Source organism: Chlorocebus sabaeus, chromosome 15 (assembly GCF_047675955.1).
Source record: "Chlorocebus sabaeus isolate Y175 chromosome 15, mChlSab1.0.hap1, whole genome shotgun sequence".
Lineage (NCBI taxonomy): Eukaryota > Metazoa > Chordata > Mammalia > Primates > Cercopithecidae > Chlorocebus > Chlorocebus sabaeus.
Genome location: NC_132918.1, coordinates 35,335,354 through 35,359,200, shown reverse-complemented (window position 1 = coordinate 35,359,200; position 23,847 = coordinate 35,335,354). Strand labels below are relative to the sequence as shown.

At 40.7% G+C, this 23,847-nt stretch overlaps 1 protein-coding gene and 1 pseudogene across 8 annotated transcripts in view; both read right to left on the bottom strand.

Moving 5' to 3' along the window:
• Positions 1-23,847, bottom strand: part of PLCH1 (phospholipase C eta 1) — a 268,796-nt gene that overhangs the window by 139,731 nt on the left and 105,218 nt on the right. The gene's annotated exons all lie outside the window — the stretch shown is intronic.
• On the bottom strand, positions 7,158-7,876 carry LOC103241441 (ferritin heavy chain pseudogene; annotated as a pseudogene).

Genomic DNA, 23,847 nt, shown 5'->3' with positions numbered 1-23,847 from the left:
GGTGAGGGGGTGTTCTTAAAGTTATATCCTGATTTACGGAAATCTTTTATTAATAAACTGAAGAGGATGACCTGCACACAATCTGTAATATCACTATTATGAATGCTCACGGCAGTTACATTAGAGAAGTAATCCTCATTTGAATTTCTGATATTAGTAAAAAGCGCACTTCCAACTTGCCAAATTCCCAGGCTATGCTGATCTCCAAAGCCTATCCCACTTAGACACACACACACATATCAAAATTCTTTTCTGAAAAGAAAAATCGCTTTCCCTTCTACTGCCCACATTGCCAATGAGGGCAGTGGTCGACCATAACGTATTTCCAGATTTTTCCTTCCCTGAGTATGAAGAACTCAAGTTTTTCTCTTTTTACCATGATAAGTCCTATTGCAGGGGCTGGAGGGGAGATAGTCAGGAGATGTTTTAGATCAAGAGGAGGGTCACCCTGGAGTGGAGAAAGTGGGCTACAGCTCCCATTGCTGAGGGCACCAAGAGCTACCTACTGGTTAGATCCCCACCTTGTCAAATGTATCATAGTCCAAGCATGGAGATGCTCTAAGAGACTATGCAGTTTCGATGTCATAATCTTATTTTGATTATTGTATTTAGAATAATATATCTGCTTCTGCACTGGTAATATGCTCCTCGAAACAGTTTAGTTTTATTCACAAAAACAAAAAACTACTCTCCCCTGTTTCCTTCACTGTTTTTATTAGCACTTACTACATAACATCACGCATACACACACACACACACACACACACACGCACACACACAAACACACCTACTTGCTTCATTATTCTGTCTCTCCTGCTGGAATATAAGTTTCATGAGGGTAAGAATTTTTACATGCTTTTATTACTGCTATATCTCCCATACCTGCCAGTGTTTGGCAAGAGGTAAATGGTAAGTAGTTGATGAATAAATCAAAAGATAAATTACGGCAGAAGCTCCATGGTGGGCCAGGCACACTGGCCCAAGCCTATAATGCCAGCACTTTGGGAGGTTGAGGGGGGCGGATCACTTGCGGCCAGGAGTTCGAGACCAGCCTGGCCAACATGGCCATCCCCATCTCTACTAAACTACAAAAATTAGCCGGGTATGGTGGTGCATGCCTGTAATCCCAGATACACAGGAGGCTGAGGCACGAGAACCACTTGAACCCAGCAGGCAGAGTTTGCAATGAAGCCACAGCACTGTGCTCCTCTCTGGGCGACAGAGTGAGACGCTGTCTCAAAACACAAACAAACAAAACAACTCCATGGTGAAGCATTCCTGACTCCATCTCTTTTTTTTTAACTTAAAGGTATTATAGGCTGCAATCCATGTCTCCTCTAAATTCCTCTGAGTAATAACTAAGCCTAAAAGTAGGCTCCCTACTGCTTGCCATCCATGGGTGCCAAGAAAACTTGCATTTCAAAATCAAGTTAATTTAACCGTTAAAATAATTTCATGTATCCTTCCAAAATAATCACCCTAATTTCTTCAAGTCAAAACAACTCAGAAAATAAGATGTTCGTGACCAAAAAGGACTGTAAGAGCCTGGCCTTCATAGCCCCTCCAACCAAGAAACAGCAGATGAAAAAAAGCCTCTTTTCCCCCCAAATCAATAGCATTGCCCTTCCCATTTTCTCAGAGGCCTCACCGTGGTGAGTGGGACTGAAACCTTGGGGCTTCAGGTCACCATGACCAACAGAGGGCAATGGGGCTGGTTGCTGAGCACTTACAGCACAGTGGGGACTAAATGAAGACTGAAGGATCCACCCCATAAGGGGGCCAGAGGTTCGCTCACTGTCTAGAACACCTGGCTGAGGCCTGGCTCTGGGCAGCAGAGGCTGGAGAAATCTGCTTCTCTCAGAACTGCTGCTTAAGTAATCAGGGCCCAGGAGGCATGAAAAAGTAAACCCAGCCCCTCTACCAAAAGCCAAGCCAGGCCTCATGCCAGAAAGCTCACAGAAAGAAAGATCATAGAAAGAAAGGGAGAACTAGGGGCAGAGAAAGGTGTTCAGGGACCAGCTATGTTTTTAAAGTTGTATTTCTTTAAATGACAGAGTGGAGCACTGGATACCCGAGTGATTCCTATACTACTTTTTGACTTGTCTATACAGTTGTAATGCTCCATATGGCAAGAGTGGTTTATGGGTAAGAGTGTGAACTATGAAGGCTGTGGGTCTTAGCAAAGGTACTTAACTTCCGTGGACTGGACTCACTTCCTTCATCTGTAACTGGGCATGATAATGTTATCTGTTTGATGGGACTGTGGTGAGGATTCAATGAATTAATGTAAGAAAAGTGCTGAGGACAATCTCTAACACATAATAATGGCAGACTCAAGATGTCATTCATTTCTTCATTTTAAAAAAAAAAACAAAAAACTAAAATCTCTCAGCTCTATTGCCAGCTACACTCACTCATATGACCTCATTTAGCCCCCATCTCTTTTTCCTTTCCATCTACTTGTCACAAACTCCAGCACCCAAAATGCCTAGTGAAAGTTCTTTTTATACCCATAGGTACTTCTCAAGCCCTGCAGCTTGTATCTTCCTCCATCTGAGCATCTCAGTAAACTTTCAAGACTGAAAGCAGAGCACTAAGGAATTAAAAAAGACTGTGCAACCCCTCAGTCACAGCCTCCAATGGTTACTGATGATCCATAACCTACAGCCTGCTCTGAGAGGACTATGCACATCGTGCACTTGCTTCAACACTCAAAACAAGATTCAGAGTTGATTTAACCTACCCCTGCCGAAGGTTACAAACATCCCATATCTCAAAACAAAGGCAGTCTTTGCAGCTGCAGTACACCTTATTTTTGTGAGATATGCTGCTTTTTAAACATTTGGCTTGCCGAGCAAATCCTACAGAGATCAGTTCATTCCTTCTAGTAGTCTTTTTGCTTGCAAGGCTAAGAGCTGCCATCTGATGAAAAGCCATGCCTCAGGGTAGAGCATTGCATGGGAAATTGATTCTTAAACATCTAATTAATTACTGTGTTTCCTTAAAAATTGAACTCCTTATTAAAATATCATATATGCTTTGAATGATTGCAAATTACTGTTTAGATGCATTTGGCTGCAAATAAGAGAATGACAAATTGCTTAAAAGATAAAGAATTTTTTAAATCCCATATAAGAAATTTGGAAGGCAGTAAAATTAGTTTATTTAGCAATTCAATAATTCATTGAAAATCCAAGTTTCTTCCATCTTTCTACTCTAATCATCATAAACTCATAGATTAACAGATGGCTGTAGCAGCTCCAGGCATCATATCCTCAAATCATTTCATTGTACCTTTTTTAAGAGGAAAGAAAACTTTTTCAAAAGTGCCCCAACTTCCCCAACTTCCCTCACATCTCATTGGCCAGCATTGTGTCACTTGTTCCTACCTATACCAGTCATTCAGCAGGAAACTGGAATAACCAATCTGATCAAGATTCACCCAGGACTAGGCAGATAACCTACACTTCCCTGGAACAGGATTAACCTATTGAGGCTCTGTTAAACAACAAAAAAAAGAGAAAATACAGTGAATGTTTTGTTGTCATTGTTGTTGTTATTGTTGTTGTTGTTGTTAGGGGAAAAAGTAAATATAGCAAATTTAAATCAAGATATCATTTTGGGAAAATTTTTAAATGGAAGCTTCAAGGTACTATTTAACTTTTTCAACTCCAACTAAGTAACTAGATTTTGTGGACCAGGCGCGGTGGCTCACACCTGTAATCCCAGCACTTTGGGATGCTGAAGCGGGTGGATCACCTGAGGTCAGGAGTTCAAGACCAGCTGGCTAACATGGAGAAACCCCGTTTCTACTAAAAATACAAAAGAATAGCCGGGCGTGGTGGTTCACACCTCTAATCCCAGCTACTCAGGAGGCTGAGGCAGGAGAATGGCTTGAACCCGGGAGGTGGAGGTTGCAGTGAGCTGAGATTACGCCATTGTACCCCAGCTTGGGCAATGAGAGTGAAACTCCATCTCAAAAAAAAAAAAAAAAAATTAGATTTTTTGTCTCAGTGTGATCCCATGCCAGTCTGCAAACTGTTTGTGATGAGTACAAAATGAGGTAAGTATGCTTATCTCACATAAGTATAGATATATTGAAAAAAATTAGATACTTTTATAACAATCCGATAGTCTAATTTTATATCTGTTAAATCTAGTAAAACTTTGGAGCATATTTTTTTATGTCTTGGATTTTTACTGTTAGTAATTGATTTTTATTGTAGTCCACAAAATTATCAGTTTGTAATGAACTGGAGAATGGACCAACAACAAAATAGTCATTCACTAGAGATAGATCGTGCTATCCAACTTGTCTAATTTTTGTGTAAATTGTATACTTTTAGAACAGCTTAAAGCTCAGCAGTTTCCCCCCCCAAACTGATTGGACCATAAGACTTTGAGAGCTAAAGATACAGTCTGAACATTGTAAACTATACCTGGATGCAGAAATTATATTTAAAAATAAAACTGACTAGGATAAATTAATGAGCCCTCAGTCAGAGGTCCATTTCCCTGTAGACTACTCAGTTCCAGAAGAGGCTAAACCCTTAACTTTGGCCAGCCCCTGGGCACAACATCAAGTAAAAAGGAATTAGAAAGTTCTGTATTACTTTGGCCAGGCTGGCATTATTAGAAAAATATGGTAGGTCCTGTCCTAATAAAAGATGAGAAAAGTCCTAAGGATGAGCAAAATAAAATGCCATGCTGACAAGGATCCATATCTGTAGATAAGGAATCGATTCAAAGTTCATATTTTTGTTCCTCAAAATGGGAAAATATTACCTACATTCAATTAGCACTTTTGCCCTTTTGCTATGGAAAATGTGTTTTGTGATTAGTCCCTTTCATTTTTATTTCCTCAGACAACAAATTAATTCTTATACTTCTCTATAGAGGACAGGACAAACTTGTAGTTAATATTGAAGATTAGGAAATGACCTTAGCCACAATTATCATACATCAATAACACATTTCCAAAACCCAAGAAAGAACCTCTTGCCTACTTTAGTATGTTTACTCAGTGGATTTAAAGTAACCTTTCAAATCACCAACTGCAAAGACAACATTCCACCTCAAAATGTATTCAAATTGGACTCTTGAATTGTACTTTTATGGAATTAACCTACCATCTTCTTATGAAAAAGTCACCTGACATCCCTGGGTGCACTAGCCAGTACACAAAGGAAGCAAGGGGTTCAACAGTTAGGAGGACAGTTTGCACACGATCTGCACATGTTTATCATCAAATCAAAGCTTGATGAAGATTGAGGATGGCATTTGTTGATGGGTTATGCTTTCTTCCCCTTATTTATTTCACAATGGTTATCATGGCAAAGCTCTCCAAATGATGTTTTTGAGTGTTCAATTTTAAGAATGCAAGTTCAAGTATGCTTTCTCCCTCACTACAAAAGAATATGATTTCAAATATTCAACAAATTGGTTTACCTAATGGTCTCTTTGTAGGGGTCTCCCACTATCCTGCTACCCACTATCACCCCAATAAATACTCTAGTGATATAACCCCTTCAACAGTTACCATCATTGAACTTTATAAACATAACACCATATACCTTCAACCATGTACATGTTCCCAACCAGTTTCCACAAAGAGCTAAATTTAAGCCTGCTATAAGAGAGAATCAAAATTTGGTTTGCTTTCTTTTAGACTGCTACATAGACTTTAAACATGCAGAAGAGCTGACTTTGCCAACAAAGCTCATCCTTCTTTTTTCCGAAGCAGCCAGCTGTGACTTCATTTTGGATTTAGGCTATGATTTTTCTGATTTTTCTCTTTGCATGTGAATGTTTACTTGTGAAGTCTTGAACTTCATGCTACTTCCAACTCTAGAAATGATTTGGGCAAGCTGCCATGTTTATAATCTTAAAGCCTCCAGCTTCCCAGATAATACAAACTCGCTCTCTTGTTATTTAATTAATGTCAAACTCATAATGTCATGCAACATTGCTGTTGGAAGATTTCTATTTTTCCAACGTGTCTATTCTCCTAGTTACTCCTAACTAGAATGAGTAAACCTGAATAAATCAGAGACATTTTTACAGACAAATGATTAAAGGGTGTGACTGCCTGCCATAATATTGGAACAAGATCTGGGGGAAAATATTAATGAATAAAGGATTATAACCCTGGACAAGCAAGCTAATGCAGCTTAAATACATAACAATTTCCCCAAAAACTAAATTGGATTTTATACTATATATAATTATATTCCATGCATCTCTACATTATAGCACCTTAAACAATGTAGATAACTAGTAAATATTGGTTAAACAAATGAGTGAACGAAAAAAATCTACAAGATATACCACCTTGTTGGAAAGATAGGTTCTTGGCTGCCTTAAGTTTCCCATAAATAAACCAGGGGCCAGGGGTGGTGCTCACACCTGTAATGCCAGCACTTTGGGAGGCCAATGCAGGAAGATCACTTGAGTCCAGGAGTTCAAGACCAGCCTGCGCAAAATGGTGAAACCTCGTCTCCACAAAAAATAAAAAATACTTAGCGTGGAGTGGTGGTGCAAGTTTATGGTCCCACCGACAGAGGAGGCTTAGGCAGGAGGATCACTTGGGCCCAGGAGGTTAAGGCTGCGGTGAGCCACGATCATGTCACTGCATTCCAACCTGGGCTACAGAGCAAAACCCTGTCTCAAAAAATAAATAAATAAACAATGTATATGGCAATCACAGTCCTTGGTACCAAAGACCAAACTCCAAGCCTATCTGAAGACATCTGATGTTATAGTCATTGGAAAATGAAAGGGGAAGGAGGGGGCTAAGGGGAGCAACAAAAGATTGACTGTGTTTTCTTCTGGCAGTCTGCTTTCGCAGCCAGTACTATGCCTGTGGCCATCTCCCAGGCTCAGGAGATCACCTGGGGAGCCTATCTTACTCTAGCCCATCAGATTCACTTTCCCAGGAACTGGAAGTAGAACCTTGATATGGTTTGCATTTGTGTCCCTGACTAAATCTCACGTCAAACTGTAATCCCTAGTGTTGGAGGAGGAGCCTGGTGGGAGGTGGCTGAGTCACGGGGATGGATGCCCCCACTGCTGTTCTCAGGATAGTGAGTGAGTTCTCATGAGATGTGGTTGTTTAAAAATGTGTGGTACCTTTCGCTTCTCTTTTTTTTTGGGGGGGGTACCAAATTTCTTTATTTGAAGGAAAGGTACAAATCAAAGAACTTAAGTGGATGTTTTGGTACAACTTATAGAAAAGGTAAAGGAAACCCCAACACATGCATGCACTACCTTGGTGACCAGGGAAGTCACCCCATGGCTATGGGGAAACTAGCCTGAGGCTTAGCTTTCATTATCAATGTCTCCCAGGGTGTGCTTGTCAAAGAGATACTCTGCCAAGCCAGATTCGGGTGCTCCCATCTTGCACAAGTTGGTCACATGGTCACCCAATTCTTTGATAGCTTTCACCTGCTCATTCAGGTAATGCGTCTCAATGAAATCACACAGATGGGGGTCATTTTTGTCAGTGGCCAGTTTGTGCAGTTCCAGTAGTGACTGATTCATATTTTTTTCCAAATGTAATGCACACTCCATCGCATTCAGCCCGCTCTCCCAGTCGTCATAGTCTGGTTTCTTGATATCCTGAAGGAAGATTCGGCCACCTCGCTGGTTCTGCAGCTTCATCAGTTTCTCGGCATGTTCCCTTTCCTCATGAGATTGGTGAAGAAAGTATTTGGCAAAGTTCTTCAAAGCCACATCATCACGGTCAAAGTAGTAAGACATGGACAGGTAAAGGTAGGAAGCGTAGCGCTCCAGGTTGATCTGGCGGTTGCTGGCGGCCTCTGAGTCCTGGTGGTAGTTCTGGCGCACCTGCGAGGTGGACGCAGTGGTCAGCGGAGGCTAAGGACAGGCGGCGGCGGTGGTCGCGCGGTGCTGGAGCGGCTGCGGGGACCTTGGGGCTGTCTGAGGGCGCGGTGAAGTGGTGACGGAGGGCTGGCTATGGGCGGCCGGCCGGGATGGGGGACGGGGGACGAGCGCCGGGTTCCGTCCCAGCACTGTTGAAGCAGGAAACCCCGACGACTCTCAGCGAAGAACGTCTGGCCCCGCTTCTCTTTCTTCCGCCTGCTCCAGCCCTGTAAGACATGTCTCCTTCTTCTTTGCCTTCTGTCTTGATTGTAAGTTTTCTGAGGCCTCCTCTGCCATACTTCCTGTACAGCCTGCAGAACTGTGAGTCTATACATTACCCAGTCTCAGGTACTCCTTTATAGCAATGTGAGAATGGACTTACACGAGCGTTTATCTCTGCTGATCACTTCCGGGAAAGACATCTAAACCAGGGAGCTACAGGGTGGCCATTTCCAAGCATGCCAAAGCAGAGAAAGTCTACAGAGAAAGAGAATGAGGCAGATGGCAGGGAGAGCTGTGGGGATCAGAGCTGGACACGAAGGCCTGCCTGTGCTCCCAGTTCACCTCTTGTGAATCGTGGTCATCCTTGAGTTACTTGAGATGACTCAGTATCCAAGATGTCTGGGTGATAAAATGGCAGGGTGGAAGAAAAACTAAAATGGGAGTGAGTGAATGTAATAATAGTATAGACTTCCTTTGAGGGCTCTGTGAGCCACTGAAGGGTTTTAAGCAGAGTGACCCATGTTGGGATACGTACCTTTACAATCAGCCCCGACTGGCTGAAAGTAAAGAATGGGTTAGAATGAAGGAAGATTGCAATTAGGAGGCTTTTGTGGTCGTTTAGCAGCCTATGGTCCCAGGGAAGTATCTGTTGCTCACATGTAATGCTGCCTACTAGCATAATTTAAACACACAGGCTATTTCTCTTCAAAAGGGCATATTTTATGTTACATTTCTAACCATTACATGAAAACTCATTCTTTGTCACCCAGCATCAGTGAATTATTAGATTATTGGCCCAAAACCTCCATGATTATATAATGTACATTAGGACTAGAAGTTAAGTCACCAGAGAGTTTCCAATATTTAATAGTGCCATATTTCACAACTGCCCAGGGAGAATATCAGTCTACTACTCTGTTAGCATGGTACCCAACATTGCTTCCTTAATGTTGTAGATCCTCTCCTAAGCCTGTCAAAGCAAATTTCAACAAACGAATTCATAACATAACATTTGTGGTAGCAGATATTTTGCTAATTTCACAAAATTCTTCTAAATCCTTTAAGGTTTGGGACTCGCTACACTTCTGATTATAACTGAATATTAAGCTAGCTAAAGAGAGGTAAAGTGCAAATTAGGTACTGAAATGGTAACTGTCATGGCTCTGCAATAAGAAAGAATTTAGCTTTCTACAATTACTTGAGCCCTATAGCTTCCATGTCACCTGGAATACATGTTTAAAACTGACTTTCAACGAAAAAAGAAAAAGCACAAAAACAAACTCCTTTTAAGATTGTTTCACTGGCCCTAGTATTTACCATTTTTTTAAATTAAAAATCTTGAGAATTCAAGTTTTCCTATAACTTGTCTTTATAGACTTTTGTCTTAGACTTAAGTGGTCATAAGTGTTACACTACCTCATAAGTCTCTCTGTATGATAAGCCCAAATATTTCTTAACTGTGTTTGATCTACTTTGTGGTCAAAATATGGGGGATAGGAGAGAGGTCCTCATCAAAACTTAAGATTAGCAAAAGCTGAGGAATTTTATCAACACCAGACCTGTCATACAAGAAATATTACAGGCAGTTCTTCAATCTGCAAGAAAAGGATGTTACCAAGCAAGAAGAAATCCTCTGAAAATTAGTAGAACTGGAATGTTCCTAACACAAAGAAATGACTTATGTTTAAGGTGACGAATATCCAAGTACCCTATTTGATCATTACACATTGTATGCCTGTCTCAAAATATCACATAAATATGTACAACTGCTATGTACCTAAACAAATTTCTAAAAATAATTTTTTTTAACTTTTTTTAACTTTTTAAAATCTCAAGTTTAGGGCACCTGGATCCTGTCAGTTGAAAACTTATACTAAAGCCTCAAAAAAAACCCAAAGGTTTTTCTGGCAGCAAAGTTATTAAACACTAGGTCAGAAACTAATCCTGTCTAATCAGTCAAAAACCTAAATAAGACCACTAATGCTAAGATTCACCAGCTGCAGAAGGTTGGCATACTAAAAAATGGATCAAGAGTAATTTCTCCCAGTTGTAAGAATAGTGAAGGCATTAATACAATAATAAAAAAAGAATAGCTAAATCTGCCTAGCATTTAGTAGGTACTCACAATGTAGTATTCACAGTGCTTTGCATGCTTGGAGTCATTTAATAATCAAAACAACCCTATGAGGTATGTGCTATTATGATCCCTATATTATAACAGAAGCTACCAAGGCATAAATAAGCTAAGTAACTTCCCCAAGGTTACACAACCTATAAGTGGTAGAGTAATATTTCAGCATCCACATTCTGAACTACTTCCCAAGGCCCAGATGTTACTTTAAATTAAAAATCACTACATTATTTAGCACAATGAAAGTAGAAAGCAAAACCCAACTCAGGATAAATTGCAGGCTCTCCTGCACTGTCTCCGCCATCACCTTCATTGAAAGAAGTTTAAGGGGCTCCACTTGTGATTGTTAATTTTATGAGTCAACTTGACTGGGCCACAGGATGCCAAGATACCTAATTAAACATTATTTATGGGTGTGTCTGTGAGGGTAGTTCCAAAAGAGGTTAGCATTTGAATTGGTAGATAGAGTAAAGCAGATTGCACTCTCCAATGTGTATGGGCATCATCCAATCGGTGGAGGGCCCAAATAGAACAAAAAGGCAGAGGAAGGTTGAACTGGCCCTCTCTGCCTCAATGCTTGAGCTGAAACATCGGCATTCTCCCACCCTTGGACTGGGATTTACACCACTGATGTGCCTGGTTTTCAGGCCTTCAGGCTTGGACCGGAATTTACCACCAGCTTTCCTGGGGCTCCAGCTTGCAGAGAGCAGAGGATGGGACTTTTCAGCCTGCACAATTGTGTGAGCCAATTCTTTAAATCTGTCTCTCTCTCTCTGTCTCTCTCTCTCTCTATATATATATATAAAAATATATATAAAGTCGTCCCACAGTATCCATGGATGATTATTTCCAGGACCTCCTGAGGATAATCTTTGGGGATTCTCAAGGCCCTGATATAAAATGATATAGTATTTACATATAACCTATGTACCAGCCTCCTATATATATATATATATTTTTTTTTTCACATGTGCACAACATGCAGGTTTATTACATATGTATACTTGTGCCATGTTGGCGTGCTGCACCCATCAACTCGTCAGCACCCATCAACTCGTCATTTATATCAGGTATAACTCCCAATGCCATCCCTCCCATATATTTTAAATTATCTCAAGGTCACTTATAAAACCTAATGTAAATAGTTGTTGTACTGTATTGTTTAGGGAATAATGACAAGAAAAAAATCTGTATATGTATAATACATAGGCAGTATTTTCAATCCACAGTTGGTTGAATCCATGGATGTGGAACCCATGGACACAGAGGATTGGCTATATATAAATCTCATTTTTATCTCGTATGTATATATACAGATTATACACACACACACATAGGCAGACATACAGTCATACATCACTTAACAACAAGGATATATCCTGAGGAATGTGGTGTTATGTGATTTCATCCTTGTATGAACATCATAGAGTGTACGTACACAAACCTAGATGGTATAACCTGCTCCACACCTAGGCTATATGTATAGCTTACTGCTCCTTGGCTACAAACCAGTACAGCATGTTACTGAACTAAATACTATAGACAACTGTAACACAATGGCATTTGTATACCTAAACATACAAAAGGTACATTAAAATACAGTAAAAAAGATAAAAAATGGTACATTTGTATGGGGCACATGCATGAGTGCTGCTTGCAGGACTGGAAGTTTCTCTGGGTGAGTCAGTGAGTGAGTGATGAGTGAATGTGAAGGCTTGGAACATTACTGTACACTATGATGGACTTCATAAACATTGTATATTTAGGCTACACTAAAAATTTTTTTTTTTTTTTTTTTTTTTGAGACGGAGTCTCACTCTGTTGCCTAGGCTGGAGTGCAATGGCACCATCTTGGCTCACTGCAACCTCCGCCTCCAGGGTTCAAGCAATTCTCGTGCCTCAGCCTCCTGAGTAGCTGGGATTACAGGCACGCACAACCATCCCTGGCTAATTTCTGTATTTTTAGTAGAGACGGGGTTTCACCATGTTGGTCAGGCTGGTCTCAAACTCCTAACCTTGTGATCTGCCTGCCTCAGCCTCCCAAAGCGCTGGGATGACATGCGTGAGCAACCACGCCTGGTTACACTAAACTTATTTTAAAATATTTTTCTTTCTTCACTAAATTAACTTTAGCTTAATGTAACTTTTTACTTCATAAACTTAAAAATTTTTAACTCTTATAATAACACAGTTTAAAACACACATTGTACAACTGCTCAAAAATATTTTCTATTTTTGCTCTAAGATAGTTTTATATCTTTGTCCTATAAGCTTGTTTCCATTAAAAAATTTTTTAAACATTTTTGTTAAAAACTAAGACACAAACACACATAGTAGCCTAGGCCTACACAGTGCCAGGATCATCAATATCACTGTTTTCCACCTCCACATCTTTTCCCGCTGGAAGGTCTTCAGGGGCAGTAACATGCATGGAGCTGTCATCTCTTGTGATAACAATGCCTTCTTCTGAATACCTCCTGAAGGATCTGCCTGAGGCTGTTTTACAGTTACCAGTTGGTTTGTTTTTTAATAAATAGAGGGAGTGTACTCTAAAGTAACAATAAGAAGTAGAGTAAATATTAGGCCATTGGAATTTTTCAGCTCTATTAAAATATTATGGGACCACTGTCATATATGCAGTCCATCACTGACTGAAATACTGTTATGTAGAGTATGACTGCGTGTGTATATATGTGTAAGAAATGTATTGTAAAGAAATGACTGTATATCTCCAATCGATTCTGTTTCTCTGGAGGACCCTGAATAATACACCATTCTTATATTAGTTTCTAAACTCTCTCCTGGGAGCCAATTTAAAAAGAGACAAATGTACAAATAAATGGCATCCTCAAGACTTTCTATGTCAAATGACATTCAACAGAAAGTCAAATGACACAGAGGTCAAGTGCATTTCCCAATTAAGGATCACAAGAACCCACAGAAGTCAGGACAGACTATCAATGCCTTAGGAGGCAGAGCAACAGCAGCACCCAGCAATCTCCTGGGTGAGATACAAACCAGCCTCCTCCAGGAATACTTATATATTTAACGCTACCATACATACCAATGACAATTACATGGCAGACAATTGGCCAAAATGTTAATAAAGCAATCAGTCAATTATGATATGCTTTTTGAGTTTTCCCTAATAATATTGTTGGCTTCCTTTGTCAACTGTCTATATTCAAGTGGAAACAGATACCAAAAGTTTAAGAAAAATGCCTGAGAATATCTATCTACTAACATCAGTTTTTATACAATTTGTATTGTGGAGATTCAGGGAACCTCCATTAATCAAAGTTTAACTATCTAACATTACTTTAGCTCACAAAAGTTCATTTTATGGGATTATGGTTTGAGAATCACTGATCTAACGCTCTCTTTATTCTCCCGAAAAAAAAATGGGTCTCATGAAATTCTAGAAATCATCTCATCCAGGGAAATATTCATTCTAGTTTTATCTTATTGTGTGTTTTCCTAGAAATAATGGGCATGCCATCATAAGGAATGAAACAATGGCATTCACAGCAACCTGGATAAAATTGGAGACTGTTACTCTACGTGAAGTAACTCAGGAATGGAAAAACAAAACATCGTTTCTTCTCACTCATAAGTGGGAGCTAAGCTATGAGGACGCAAAGGCATAAGAATGACACGATGGACTCTGGGGACTCAGGGGAAAGGGTGGGAGGAGGATGAGGGATAAAAGACTACACACTGGTACAGTGTACAATGCTTGGGTGATGGGTGCACCAAAATCTCAGAAATCACCACCAAAGAACTTATTCATGTAACCAAACAACATCTGTTCCCCCAAAAACCTATTGAAATAAAAAATAACTTTTAAAAAAATTATTTATTTTTATTTATTTTTTTTTTTTTGAGACAGTCTCACTCTGTCATCCCAGAGTGCAGTGGCATGATCTCAGCTCACTGCAACCTCCACCCCCTGGGTTCAAGCAATTCTCCTGCCTCAGCCTCCCTGGTGGCTGGGATTACAGGCAGGCACTACCACACCTGGGTAATTTTTATATTTTTAGTAAAGAGGAGGTTTCGTCATGTTGGCCAGGCTGGTCTCGAACTCTTGACCTCAAGAGATCCTCCCGCCTTGGCCTCCCAAAGTGCTGGGATTACAGGCGTAAGCCACCGTGCTCGACCAAAAAAGAAATTTTTTTAAATAAAAAATAAAATTAATTAATTAAAAAAATTAATTGGCTGGGCATGGTGGCTCATGCCTGTAATCCCAGCACTTTGGGAGGCTGAGGCAGGCAGATCATGGGGTCAGGAGATCGAGATCATCCTGCTAACACAGTGAAACCCCATCTCTACTAAAAATACAAAAACAAACTTAGCCAGGTGTGGTGGCGGGCACCTGTAGTCCCAGCTACTGGGGAGGGAGAATGGTGTGAACCCGGGAGGTGAAGCTTGCAGTGAGCCAAGCTCACGCCACTGCACTCCAGCCTGGGCAATAGAGTGAGACTCCACCTCAAATAAATAAATAAATAAATAAATCACACACTTTAAATGAGAAATAACTGTATTTTCTGAAACAAAATAGAGAAGAGTGAAAAAAAAATTTTTAATAGAAATATAAATAATGGGCATGCAATCAGAAACCGACATTTGCAGGTGTTGTGGGTTATTGATAAGAAAGGTAGGCTTAGTAGTCCACAATCGATCTACATGAGAAGCAAAAGAATATGAGGTTTTATTTTCACCTGGGAAAGACACTGCTCCTTACACCTAGAAAACATGGAGCATGTATGTCCAGCTTAAAAACACTTCCCACATCCTTCGCATGAGTCGTGTGACTCAACTTTGGTTAATGTGAAATAAGTACAAGTTCATAAGTGGGTTTCTGTGAAAGCTATTTCAAAAGGGGGCTGATTCAGTTAAAAGGTAAGAGGCTCCACCTAAAAATAAATAAATAAATAAAATAAAAATAAAAGTACTAATTCCAAAAAGCATACAATTAAAGAAACAATTTTTTGAAGGAGAAGGATAAGAATTTCCAAGAAAGGAAATTCAAATCTTGATTTTATGCTGAGTCATGTTTATACTTACAATTACTATCTCTGAATATCAACAAGTGAAAAAATATTAACTTTCTGATATTCTCCTCTTCTTTTGGTAAGAACAGGCTCCTTTTTAAAAAATCAAATCTGAGCCATTGTGGCGGCAGGGACATTCAGTCAGTAGAACTCCTATAAATGTTTCTGTCTGAATAAAGATTGGCATCAAGGGGTTACAGCAAAATTTCTTTTTCACTTATTCTTGGTGAGATACAGCTACTTCACTTACATGGTACTTCCTAATTTTCAAAGCCCCTTCTCATACATGATCTCAACTCACACAATCCTATGAGACAGAATAGAGAGGGAATATTGAGATATTTCCCCTAAAGCCCAAAATCCTGATGTCCAATTGCCCCTAGATATCTTCAGCCTAATATCCCCGTACCCCCAAGACACTCTGAACTCAGTATGTCTAAAACCAAATTCTCCATGACCCTCACCTTTTTTGTTTTTTAAAGAAATGGAGTTTCACTATGTTGCCCAGGCTCGAGCACTGTGGCCATTCACAGGCACAGTCATAGCACACTGCAGTCTCAAACTCCCAGTCTCAATCAATCCTCCTGCCTTCGCCTCCTAAGTAGCTGGGAATACAGGCGTGCACCTCTGATCCTGGCATAGCCTCACCTTTTTATGGGTACCTGGGATTTGTTTTATTCCTTGTATAAGACACATAGTCACAGAAATCACTAGTCATGAAGGAAGGAGTTATTTGTTGTTGCTTTTTGGTTTTTGTTTGCGACAGAGTCTTGCGCTATTGCCTAGGCTAGAATGCAGTGGCACGATCACAGCTTACTGCAGCCTCGACCTCCAAGGCTCAAGCAATTGATTCTTCCACCTCAGCCTCCCAAGTAGCTAGGACTACAGGCACATGCCACCATGCCCAGCTTTTTTTTTTTCTTTTTTTTTTTTTTCAGTAATGACCAGGTCTCACTATGTTGCCCAGGTGGGTCTTGAACTCCAGTCCTCCTGCCTCAGCCTCCCAAAGTGCTGGGAGAAGTTTTTTAAACTCACAGTTCCCTAGAAACAGGAGGTATAGCAAGACAATATGAAGAGCAGGTGGCCTCACAGAGAACCACCATAGCCAGTCAGGAGGTAAAGGGAATGGGATAAGGGCAAAATGCAGGCAAATGTTTTCATTGTTTTCCAAAGCAAAGAACGAGTGAGGCAGGTTAAGCAGACTTGGGATTGACTAGTTTGAATAATTTTGGCAGGATCTGGGGGGAAAGGTGCTATACTTAGATGTCTGGTATCTGGCCCTGGATGATTAGGCAGGTGGGTGGTGGCCCAGGTTTGAGAGACTGATAAAGGACATGGTGAGGGTATGGGCTGTGGATTGGTGGGTTTGCATGTGAAAGGTGTGTTTCTGGAGAGCTGTTTACAATCTCTAGAAATCAGCTAACCTTGGGAGGGGCAGCTCCTCCAGGGTCAACAAGGCCCCAGATGTGAACGCATTAGGATACAAAAAAATAAAAAGAAATGGTTATACACCCACCTACATATGAAACTCTCTTTGCTTCAGGCTCATGCCTGGATGACATCAACCACCCACTGGCCCAAGCCTCCCCTTCTCCTTCCTGAACATCGCCCCCTCTGTCCTCACTGTTCAGTCCTTCAGCACTCACCTTAGCTGTCACTATAACCTCTGAAATGGCATCCTGAATAGTGACCAGCTAGTGTCACAGTTCTGCCTCACCCCACCCTTTCTCAGCACTGCCAACCATAATGTGCAACTCCAGCCTCCTCATCCCACACTCAAATCCTTCGTAGACTCTTGTTTTATCTTTAAAAGTATGTGAAATTACACATTCAACTCCATAATGAGAGTTCCCCAAAATCCTTCAGTAAAACTGGCTTTCAAGGAATAACCTTCTTTTTATCCTGACACTTCTCCAAATGACCTACAGGGTAAAGTCACCACCATTTGGAAAACACAGGCCTAAAGCAGAGAACCGAAACTCCTCTGCCTGGTCTATGAAGCCCTCCCTGGCACACTCCCTCCCTAACTAGTCATCTTATTTCTCACACAACCTGTCTCCTGCCCCGAGCTCACACTCTCTATGCTCTGAAAAGATAAACCCATAAACATATGCTCCTGACACTCTGACTCTATTTTACTGGTCTGAGTTTGGATAAAATAGCTAAATAAAGCAGTGAAGCACAGGGAACATTACAATACATACCTGTGGTTGTTTTAAAATATATCCACAAATTCTTGGACACTCCTTTCACTGGGAGATGAAGTCCAATTCCCCACCCCTTGGACACAGCTAGCCCTAGTGACTCCTATCTAACAAATAAAATGCATCACCAGAACAAATACTGATAGAGAACCTAGACTTGTTGCAGCTGCACAAAATTAACCACCACCTTCCTTTTTGATTTCCAACTCTCTTCTCAGAGAGTGAAACAATTTTGTATCAATGCTGTATCATGCAGGGCCAACCTACTTGCTTTTCCTATTCAGTAAGCTGAGGATACAAAGCACAGCTAATAAAAAATGCACGTATTCTTAACCTGAGAGTCAATAAGGAAAGTGAATGTGGTCTTCTACCATAAAAACAAGCATTTGTCCTCTTAACGTTTTAAAGAACTCCCTACACACACTTTAATATTCCCAGGATGAAAGATACTTGACTGCCTCATTCAATAGTAATTTAATAAGAATGTTTCTGGGGACAGCACTATCAAGCAGAAGCCACATTTCCTCAACCTGTGTCTCCTAAACTTGCAGAATCTGTTAGATCAAAAGACACAATGAACAGGAAATTGCATTTTCTTTGCAGAACAACACAGCAGGCAAGTTAGATCAGAAAGAAAAAAGATACACAAAGAGCATTAGGAAGAAAATAGAGTTTGAAGGCCCCTGGCAAAGCAATGCCCAGATGACTTTTGATATGAAAAAGGTTTTAACTGATGACTGGAAAACACTTAATTCTGTGTTTCACCCTCACTCTAAAACTTAACAAGACTTTTTCAAAAGTCTTTAAAAATAATAAAATTAAATTTTTTAGACTTCTGAGATAAGACAAAAAGAAATGATTGTACAATGGTAAGACAAAATAAACATCATTCCTTTAATTCACTCAAGTAGCTGTAAGCATCGATAGAATATCTACACAGCACTGCCTAAGAATTTCTGATCCTAAAGCATAGCTAGATTCTTAAATCCTGTGCATTTTACCTGCTTTCTTCCCTTTCCCTGGTATTTACTGCCCCCACTATATGTAGTAGAGGAATTCTGGTAGAGGTCTGGGAAGAGGCAATTTGTGTTTTAACCTGCTGTATTTGCCCAAAGGCAATAAAATTGAATTTGTACAAGTTTTCCAACTGAAAACTCAGAAGACTTGAAGATTTAACTCTTGGATCTAACAGGGGAGAAAAGCGTAATGTAATTGTAATATAGTTATCTTAAAATCCCCCAGCTCTAGGGGTAGCCAGACTGTGCCCCTAAGGTCAGAGTTCAGGAATTTAAATTCTTCTCAGTCCCCAGGGAACAATAACAGTAGTATGGGAGATTTCCTGATGTCCAGCTTCAATTCTCTTACATTCATCAAATCAGGTTGAAGACAAAGAAACAAATAAAAACAGGCAGAAGAACCATCACTACAAGATGTTAGGGCCTCGGGAAGGAAAAGAAATCCTAAAAGGGCAGCTTTAGGGACAGCTGGGACCATTTATAGCCTCAGTATGTTTACGAGCTTCTGGTCTTGATGTCCTCCCTGGTAAAAACACTCTTCCTCTTTACAAAGGCCTACTCCCCTGGTGAACATGCAACTTCCAGCCGGGAGAAGGGCCTGGTCACATTCAAATCTCCCTAAGTGCCACAGTTATTCATATGTTCTGTCTTTCAGCAAATAAATGGTGAGTATCTACTGCGTATGAGAAGTATTTCTAGGTGCTAAGAATACAATAATGAGTGTGACAGAATGCCTGTCTTCATTAATCAGGGGTGATGGACACGAAACAACAAATTAGACAACAAAGCATTTCATAATATTTGCCCTAAGTACCATGGAAAGGCACAGCAGGATATAAAGAGAAAGCAAATGACAGAGGACCTGGCACAGGCTTGGCTGTCAGAGAAGGCTTCTCAGTGGAGGTGGCTGATAATCTGAGCTCTGAGGTTGAGCAACCATCAGCCAGGGAAAAGCAGGGGCAGAGCCGGCCACAAGGCAGGACCAGCACTGCCAGAGTACTTTGTCAATGCCCAGGGAGGGGAGGCAGGGCCAATGACATAGGCCTCTTAGGCCATGCTAGGGATCTTGGTTTCCATCCTGAGAGCAACAAAAATCCACTGAAGGCTTTTAAGCAAGGAGGTAACCTGATGAGGCTGGCCTTTTGTAAAGGTTAGCCTGGCTGTGGCTTGGGGGACAGTCTGGAGGGCAAGAGGGAGGCTCAGAGGGCAATTCGAGAAACCCAGGCACACAAGGAGTGACTGAGACCAGGGCAATACTGAGATATGTAGGCTCATAATTTGGGCCCTGCTCAGCCAGTAACCATTAAATATCTCCTCAACATTGATTTAGACATACCTGAAGCTGCTAGAGGAAAGTGAGGCAAGGAAGCCCCTGGGCATCAACTCCAGCCTCTCCTCCACTGCCCTATATAATTCTGTTTTGGCCCTAAAATAATAACCTGACCAAGAAAACAAACCATGCTACTCAGCAGACCTTGTTCCCCTTAGAAGGAGGTCTAGGGACCATCTGGCGGGCATGTACCCTTCAGGCAGGGTGTGCACACCCCAACTAGCACCATGTAAAACCTATGCTACAGCTTGGAGCAGCCCTGCCATTGCAAGGGAGGGGTCTCACTTCTACATCTTATATTTCTAGTCATTTCAGTTCCTCCCATATCACACAGCACCCTGGGACAGGCAGCTGACTCATCTTTAATCTGACTCTGATTTGGACTGTGATCATGGTAGTGGGAATTGGAGAAAAAAAGAACCATTCAAAGCCCGTTAAGAAGTAGAATTAACAAGGCTGGGGGAGTCAGTGCTATAGGCACAGGGAGGCATGAGGGAGGAAAGCATCACACTTCTGCAACTTCCTGTGGTCTTCCACAAACAGCGCCCCCACCCCCCAAATAAATCACTCATGAAACTAATAAAAATGTGTACAGCTTTATAGCTTATACTGTTTTACTCTCATTATATCATGTGACTGTCACAACAGTCCTATGAGATGTGACAGGTATAATCCTTGTTTCAGAAGTAAAATTTCCAAAAATGACACAATTAGTACACATAGGAAAGTACCCAAACCAAGAACTTCTGAATCCACATCCCTGCCCTTGCTACTAAAATACATTATCTGTATATGATACAATAATCTAATAGTGTCGTAAACAAGCACCAGCAACTCGTATTACCCCTGAGAACAGGCCAGGAGAGATCATTACTGGTGGACCTAGTGGGAATAGCTATGGCCAGGGGGCCAGAGGCCTCTCAAAGAAAATGTTACTTGGGAGTCTAGAATTAGCCTCAAGTCACTGAACTGGAATAAGCCTTAAGTCACCTTTAAACCACAGAGAAAATGACAAAACACACCATGAATGAAGTAGGAAATTAAGAGAAAGTAGGTGAAGACATTCATAACATATGTGACACACATTATCCCTACCTCATATTCAATGAACTATTATGAATCAAGAAAAAAATCAGTATTAAAATGATTACAGGATACAGACTATGTATAGAAGGAGAAATTACCAATAAACATGAAAAGATGCTCAACAATGCTAGTGTTTAAAGAAATGCAGATTTATGGGAGGCCGAGGCAGGTGGATCACCTGAGGTCAAGAGTTTGAGACCAGCCTGGCCAACATGGCAAAACTCCGTCTCTACTAAAAATATAAAAATTAGCCATGCATGGTGGCAGGTGCCTGTAGTCCCAGCTACTAGGGAGGGTCAGGCAGGAGAATCACTTGAACCCAGAAGGTGGAGGTTGCAGTGAGTCGAGACCATACCACTGTATTCCAGCCTGGGTAACAGAGTGAGCCTCAGTCTAAAAAAAAAAAAAAAAAATGCAGATTGAAACAATGATATTCAATTGTTGGTTGAATTTAAAAGGCTGACATTACCCAGTGTTGGCTAGAACAAACAGGCTTTCTCATAGACTAGGGGGAAAAATGTAGCACCATCTGTGAAACTTTCCAATGTTCTTACTCCGAAAGTCTGCAACTTCAGCTCTTGAAGTTTACACACTGCACAAGGATTCAAAGGCATATGTAAATGAATGCCTGTTACAGCATTACTTGTAGAGCAAACAACTCAAATGTCCATCAGAACTAATTACTTAAAAAAAGTACAGTCATGGTATTATATTTAAAACTATGCAGTTGTTTAAAAGAGTAAGGCAGATATAAGTTAGGAAAGACATACACCAAACTGTCAATTGTAACATCTACAGAGGGGAATAGCAACTGGGGGGTTGGAGGGGGGTGGGGTGGAGGAATATGACTCAAAAGAGAACTTTTATATTTTATTTCACATACTTCTACAGTATTAAATTTTCCCAAGGACGGGCATAGATTAATATTACAATTTTTTAAAACCAGTAAGAATGTCGTATTATGAAAAAAACAAAACTCTGGAGCTTAATATTCCTGAGCAAATGAACTGCAATGTAAACATGCTCTACTCTTATTTACTTTGTTTCCAGATAACTTTCTCTTTCAATATGAAGTAATTACCACCTGATCCCTCATGAAACATTAATATAGGGGATCCCTAATTCCTTCTTCCAATTTTATTGATAGGCAAATTAGATGTTCCAATTATTTTCTCTGAAATACTATTTCTAAAATCAGTCCTCAGAGACAACAAGTTCTTACCTAGAATAAACTAAAAGAAAACCTGAATATCAATCAACTTCCATTTTTCAAGTCCTAACTTCCTAGCCTTTCTTCCATCCAGGAATCTGTAAAAATATGTAAGTTATGCCTCAGAGCCTTTGGACCCACGCCATTAGACATGCAGAACAAGCTTATTAATTTGACTTCCTTGGCGAACACACTGTTCGAATCCTCTGAAATGAGCAAGAGGACACAGCAAAGCCCTCGGCAAAGATTTTAGCATTTATTTGACTTTACACCTAACACTACCTCTCATTTTTCCAGGCGTTCCTGGAGTTTTGACAGTGGGAAGCCTGTTAACTTTAATCACTCATGCTACTGGACCCCTCAAACAGCTGTTAACATTATTTTAAGCACCATGTTAAACTTCTTAGATCTGATCATTTTGTAGCTTGTACTGTATTTGTACTGTATCATTTATCTAATGGACACGAAGAAGCCAGCATCACATAGATAGCCAGACTAAGATTATTATCCGTCAGAGTTCTGTAGAGTCAGTAGGACAAATCTGACTCAATCTGACAGCCAGTCACAGCAGGTCAGAATCCCCATTCAGGTTGGCAAAGGAAGAGCTTTCTGTTTTGTCTTTTTGTGTGGGACCCGGTTGAACACATTCTCATTTTATGAGCCCACTTTGAACATAGCACTACATTTTCAAGATCATTTATTCATCAAACACTTAGTACTAGGTTTCATCTACCATTTATAGAATGCTTATTACATGCAGGAAGAGTTTTAAATGCCTCATCTCATTTACTTGTTCTCCTCACTGCTGCTTTCAGACCACTGATTCCTCCCCACACCTACGAACAAAGCACAAGTCATTGGCTCTGACACCTGCTACCTTGCCTCAAAGGAGTCATAACCCACCCTCTCAGGCATTCACCCTCATCCGCTGATGATTTCTGCACCAAGCCCCACTTCTATTCTGCCATCTTCCCTGGCAACATGAACTTGAAATTGGCTGATACACCACGCTTTGGTAGTTTTATTCCTGGACCACTTTACTTGCAATAATCTGTCCTCCACCCACCTCAGCTTCCCACTTCAATAGTCCCACCCTAGACCTCTAATTATACAGCGCCACTAACTGCATAATTCCCAAAATCTCCACTTCCAGATTTCCACTAGACTACAAGACTACTGCCACCTGGGTGGGTGGGTCATTTACATGTATATTACATATATTGCTGGAAGATATATATATCATACATATCTTATATATATCATATATATCTTACATATATATATCTTTTATATATATGAGATGCAGTTTTACTGTGTTGCCCAGGCTGGTCTCAAACTCCTGGCCTCAAGCAATGTTCCAGCCTCAGCCTCCCATGGCTGGGATTACACACATTAGCCACTACACCTGGCCTGACCACCTAGTTTTTGTTTTGTTTTGCTTTCTTCTCTTCCTCTGGTGTCCCAATTATTTCACCCTATTGGGAGGTCCAAATCATTGGCTATATTTGAACTGTTCAAATGCCTTCCTTATGGCCCTCTTTACCCAGTGTTGGTTCCACAGTCTCACACATGCACTCAGTTCCTTCTCCCCGCATTCCCTTACCCAGATTAGTTCCTATTCTCCACATCCTTTGTGCCTGCACAAAACAAGGGAACAAGGCTTATTTTAAATTTATACCCTCACTTTTCAAATAGGCCCTCATTTCCTTTGTCAGT